We start from the raw sequence: 5,572 nt of genomic DNA on the forward strand, positions 1-5,572 counted from the left end.
GCCTGTAGTCCCAGCTACTCGGGAGGCTGAGGCAGGAGAATGGCGTGAACCCGGGAGGCGGAGCTTGCAGTGAGCTGAGATCCGGCCACAGCACTCCAGCCTGGGCGACAGAGCGAGACTCCGTCTCAAAAAAAAAAAAAAAAAAAAATGTTTAAAAGCATTTTGCAAGAGATGTGTTTGTCCTTTAATGAAAGCTGAGGGAAGAGCAGAGGTGGCTGGGCACCATGGCTCATGCCTGTAATCTTAGCACTTTGGGAGGTTGAGGTGGGAGAATTCCTTGAGGCCAGGAGTTCAAGACCAGCCTGGGCAACATAGTGAGATCCTGCCTCTACAGAAAGATTTTAGAAATTGGCCAGGTGCTATAGTCCCAGCTATTCAGGAGGCTGAGGCAGGAGGATTGCTTGAGCCTGAGTGCTCAAGGCTGAGGTGAGCTACGACCACATCACTGCACTCCAGCCTGGTAACAGAGCGAGACCCAGTCTTTAAAAAAGAAAAAGAAAAAAGACCAGGTGCCTCTCACTTAACACGGCCGCGTAAACACAGGGGTTTATCTTCCTTCCCTCCTGAAACCATGCTAAATGACAGTGAAGTGCATTTGTCTTCAGAGATAAAGGGGATGGCAGAGGTTTCTACAGCAGGGAGATGGAAGGACTGGAGTGCCTGATTGCTCTGAAGATCTCTCATTGTTGATGCCCACAGGGGAAGGAAATTGTTTTGAGTCACAAAACTCAAGGAAGTCTTCAGAATTGGAGGCACCAAGTATCTCTGACAGCAGGGCCTGGGCAGAAGGCGTGAAGCTCTGACAGAGCATTGGTTGGAAACTTACATAAAGAGGGCGTGACCCCAGCACATCCCCATTCCAAGGCAGGCGCCAGTCCGTCACCCACCCGGGCATAAGAGTGGCGTCTCCTTGGACACAGCTGAGGGTAGAAACGTGGTCCTTCCTGGCAACAGGGGGACTGTGAGAATCTTCCTCTTGGATGGTCAGTCTCCCCTCTCCTCACTCACCCCAGCCCCTACCTAAGGAGTGTGGCAACCAGGTTTTTAAAGACACCTCCCTCCCTACCCTGCAACTGGCAGGACATCAGAAGTCTCTGGAAAACAGACCCAAAGGAAAAGACCCAGAGGCACTGACAGCTGGAGATTCCGGAAAATGTCCAAGTCCCTGCCTGATCCTGCTGGAGCAAAGCTTCTCCATCAATGAGCCCATCGGCTTACCCAGAACTTCCAGGCAGCTGTCAGTGCCTCAGTCTGACTTTTGAATCAATGGCCAAGGGTCTCCTGATATGGGAGCACCGCCTCTAGCAGGAAAGCAAACTCAAACCAAATAGAAGACAAACACCCGGAACCAACGAAGACATGCAGGAAACAGAAGCGCATTTTAAAACAGCAGCAGCAACAGTTGAGATCCCCAGACATGTAAGAGAGGACTGTGTATCTATGAAACAAAACAGTGAACGGTTTGTAAAGAACATTCGTAGAACGAATGAGAATTATTAGAAATGATTTCATAGTCAGAATAAAAACATCAGTAGAAAGGTTGAAAGATGTAATCGAATAAATTGTCCAGAAAATAGGAGACAAAAGATATAAAATTATGGAATCATTTCAGGAGCTCCAAAGGTTGGCTAATGATTTGAAGGACATTGGCTTCCAGATTGAAAGAGTCAATCAAGCATCAGTGCAATACGGTCTCACAAAGTAGGATACATCATCATGCAATTTAGAAGCACGTAACCCCAGCACTGTGGGAGGCCGAGGTGGGAGGCTCACAAAGTCAAGAGATTGAGACCATCCTGGCCAACATGGTGAAACCCCGTCTCTACTAAAAATACAAAAAATCAGCTGGGCGTAGTGGCAGGTGCCTGTAATCCCAGCTACTCAGGAGGCTGAGGCAAGAGAATCGCTCGAACCCGGGAGGCAGAGGTTGCAGTGAGCTGAGATCGCACCTCTGCACTCTAGCCCGGGCGACAGAGTGAGACTCTGTCCCAAAAAAAGAAGAAAAAAAGAAAAACTGTTCAGTCTCCTCAGCCAAAAGAAAAACGCAAATCAAACCACGGTGAGACACTACTACACATTACCCACATGACCTCCAGTAAAAAGACTAACACACTACCAGGTATTGATGAGAATGCAGAGAAATCGACCTCTCATAAATTGCTGAAAAGACATGAATTATACAGATACTTCAGTCATCTGTTTGGTACTATCCTGGAATGTATGCATACCCCATAGCCCAGGAACTTCATTCCTAAGTATGTAACCAACAGGAACGAGCACATATGTGTTTCAAGAGACAGCCACAAGAACATAACAGCGCTATTCACCTTAGCCCCAAACTGTACATGACTCAACTGTCCATTAATGACGGAATGGATAAACAAAGTTATAATCATACAATGGCTTACTAAATGGTGAAGAAAATGAACAGATTACGGTATATGCAACAACATGGATACATCTCCCTAAATAATGTGTAAAAAAAGCTAGATGTAAATATTACATAGTTTTAAAATTCCATTTGTAATAAAACTCAGATATAAGGAGAAGTAACATAATATTTAGGGCTGCATAGTTTTGTAAAGATCTGTTAGGGAGAAGAATTGCGAGGACAATGGTTATCTTAGGGAGTAGTGAGGGCTGCGATGGAAACACCTGGGAGAGGTCTGGGGGAGCTGGCGCTGCTTCTTTTCTGGACGGGAGTGGTGACTGCATGACTTTTCACGTTCTGATCATTCAAGAAACCATCATTTACATTTTGGTCACTGTTATCTTTGTGTACGGTATTTCACAAAAAGGCTTAAACGTATAAGGTATCAATTCCTTATCTTTTATACAAAAAAAAATAAAAACTTGCTCTTCGGTGCTCTCATAATGTTTAACCTTGTCTTTTACTTAAAGACCTCCAGGAACTGGCCTTAGGAGAGCCAATATATCCAAACAAGGTCGTGAGTGTCCCACCTCAAGAAGGAAAACTGAACAACTGGTTCATACAGCCTTGCTGCCACTGGTCCGAGCACCAGGTGGCCCATGACTCAAGACAGCCGCCGCCAGCAGACATGGTGACCTGCAGCTCCCCACCTCACGTGCTCTACACAGCCCAGCCCACATTCCCTACCTTGATATCAATTCCTGCATTTTGCCTAATAAAAAAATCCCTACGCATGTTCTCACTTATAGGTGGGAGCTAAATGATGAGAACACACGGACACGTAGAGGGGAATAACAGACACCAGGGCCTACCTGACGCTGGAGGGTGGGAGAAGGCAGAGAACCAAGAAAAATAATCAGTACTGGGCTTAATACCGGGGTGATGAAATAATCTGTACAATAAACCTCCGTGACACGAATGTACCTGTATGACAAACCTGCACATGTACCCCTGAACTGAAAATTTTTTTTTTTTTTTTTGAGACGGAGTCTCGCTCTGTCACCCAGGCTGGAGTACAGTGGCGCGATCTCGGCTCATTGCGAGCTCCACCTCCCGGATTCACGCCATTCTCCTGCCTCAGCCTCCCGAGCAGCTGGGATTACAGGTGTCCGCCACCAAGCCCGGCTAGTTTTTTGTACTTTTAGTAGAGACGGGGTTTCCCCATGTTGGCCAGGATGGTCTCGATCTCCTGACCTCGTGATCCGCCCACCTTGGCCTCCCAAAGTGCTGAGATTACAGGCGTGAGCCGCCGCGCCCGGCCCGAAAAGTTTTTAAAAAGGGAAGATGATGAATATAGAAACTCATTCTATTTTGTGTAGTGATAAAATAAAACGTGGCTAAAATTTGAGGTTCTAGATGATGTAATCTTCCTCCAGAGTATTCACTTCTGATTCCAGAAGACAGTTAAGATAGGAGAAGATCATCAAATCCAAAGCCCATGTTTCCATGGGTTTTAAGCCTGAACAAATAAAAAGTTTCTTACAGATGCTAAGGAAGAATATTTTAATAAACGAATGGCTAGAAAGACATTTTAAAGAAGGAAACAAAACACTTAAAATCATGAAGAAAAACACAACACAGAAAGGCAGCATTTCTCTTCAGTAAAATATAAGCATAAACAAAGTTAAAAGATGACTAAGAAATAATAGCACTACATATGAAAAAACGTGAAAAAGCACAATATATCAAGATTTCTTATAAACAGGAAAAAGACTAACACCTCAAAAGAAATACAAGCCAAGTATGAGAGTCTCCATAGACACATACAAAAGATAAATTGCCTCTAAACATATGAAGAAGTGCTCATATGACGAGCATTTACTGATGAACAAAGCAAAACAAGTTACATTGTTCATTTACTTAATCTTTAAGATTCTTTATAGAGCGTGAAAGTTCTGGGAAAACAGTACTGTGCATGCTGTGAGTGGGAGGGCAAACTGAAGGGCAATGTGTCTACCACGTTTTTCAATGCGCTGGGACAGGTCACATCCACTTCCTTTTCTAGGACTCCATTTTCCTTTTCTAGAAATCAATGTGTGGAAGATCTCAGGACAGGCTCACTCGACTCCATCCTCGTCTCTTTGTAGGGTGACTCTTATTGAATCATAAGAGACCAGGATGTATTTGTCTAAAGGGTGTATTTGCCAAGGTCTTTAAAGCTTGGCTCATCAAGTGGCCTAGTTTCTGTCCAAGAGACCTCCTCTTAGAGGATCTGGAATGTGCAAGGGAGCCTAAGGCTGTCCTTCTGCAGCGTCTCCCGGCAAGCGCGGCTGGAAAGGGATTTGCTATTCTGTGGCAGGGGAGCAGAGGTTCCGGGGTCTGCTTCATCATCATCTGGGCAATGTGAGGCAGGCACAGAGCCTGCTTTGCTGGTACGGACTGCACCTGTGGCCGTATGATCCTGAGGCTGATCCTGTATCTTGGCAGCAGTGGTGGTCCTGAGCAAGCACCTACAGAAAGACTTCCTGATTCTGGCAGAAACAGAAGGTCTTTTAATGGGTCAGCATTGAGATGCTCTGGGACCCCTTCCTGGAGGCTCAGTGGAGCCTACTGCCTTCTCCAGCCCTTCTAGTACAAAATGCCCTGGATTAAATTCCTTTCTGCTTAATGACAGTGATCTCTGATATCTGCAAATGAATCTTGACATACCCTTACATAGAAAGAGCCCCTTTAATGGTCAAAAATTTGTACAAGGATCTTCCCTGTATTGTTTTTGTAATAAGTTAAATCCAAAACAACCTAAATGTCTATCAGTAGAATAGTGGCTAAATAAATCACCACGTATTACGTAACCTTCTTTAAACAATGAATCGTTTCTCCAAATACTGAAATCTGAAGATGTCTTGGATGTATTTTTTCATTCATTCAACAAATATCTATTGAGCTTCTACTGTGATGTGACCATGTGCCAGCCACTGTTATAGAGACAAGAGCTATAACAGCAAGCACAACAAACAAAAATCTCTGCCCTCACAGAGCTTACGTTCCAACGACAAAGTGAAATGGATGTCAGCATAAACGCACAGTGTAATCAAATTTACCAAACACACACACTCTCTCTCCACACTCACTAATATGTGTAAAGAAAAACATCTAGAGGAATACACAGTAAACCACAAGCAGTGGTTATTTCTGAGGCTC

At 44.6% G+C, this 5,572-nt stretch overlaps 1 pseudogene; it reads right to left on the reverse strand.

The window, feature by feature from the left end:
* The window catches only part of LOC105554637, a 22,666-nt pseudogene extending 18,164 nt beyond the window's left edge, over nucleotides 1-4,502 (reverse strand).
* Between the last annotated feature and the right edge of the window lie 1,070 nt (nucleotides 4,503-5,572).

This window comes from Mandrillus leucophaeus, unplaced genomic scaffold (assembly GCF_000951045.1).
Source record: "Mandrillus leucophaeus isolate KB7577 unplaced genomic scaffold, Mleu.le_1.0 Scaffold651, whole genome shotgun sequence".
In the NCBI taxonomy this organism is placed as follows: domain Eukaryota; kingdom Metazoa; phylum Chordata; class Mammalia; order Primates; family Cercopithecidae; genus Mandrillus; species Mandrillus leucophaeus.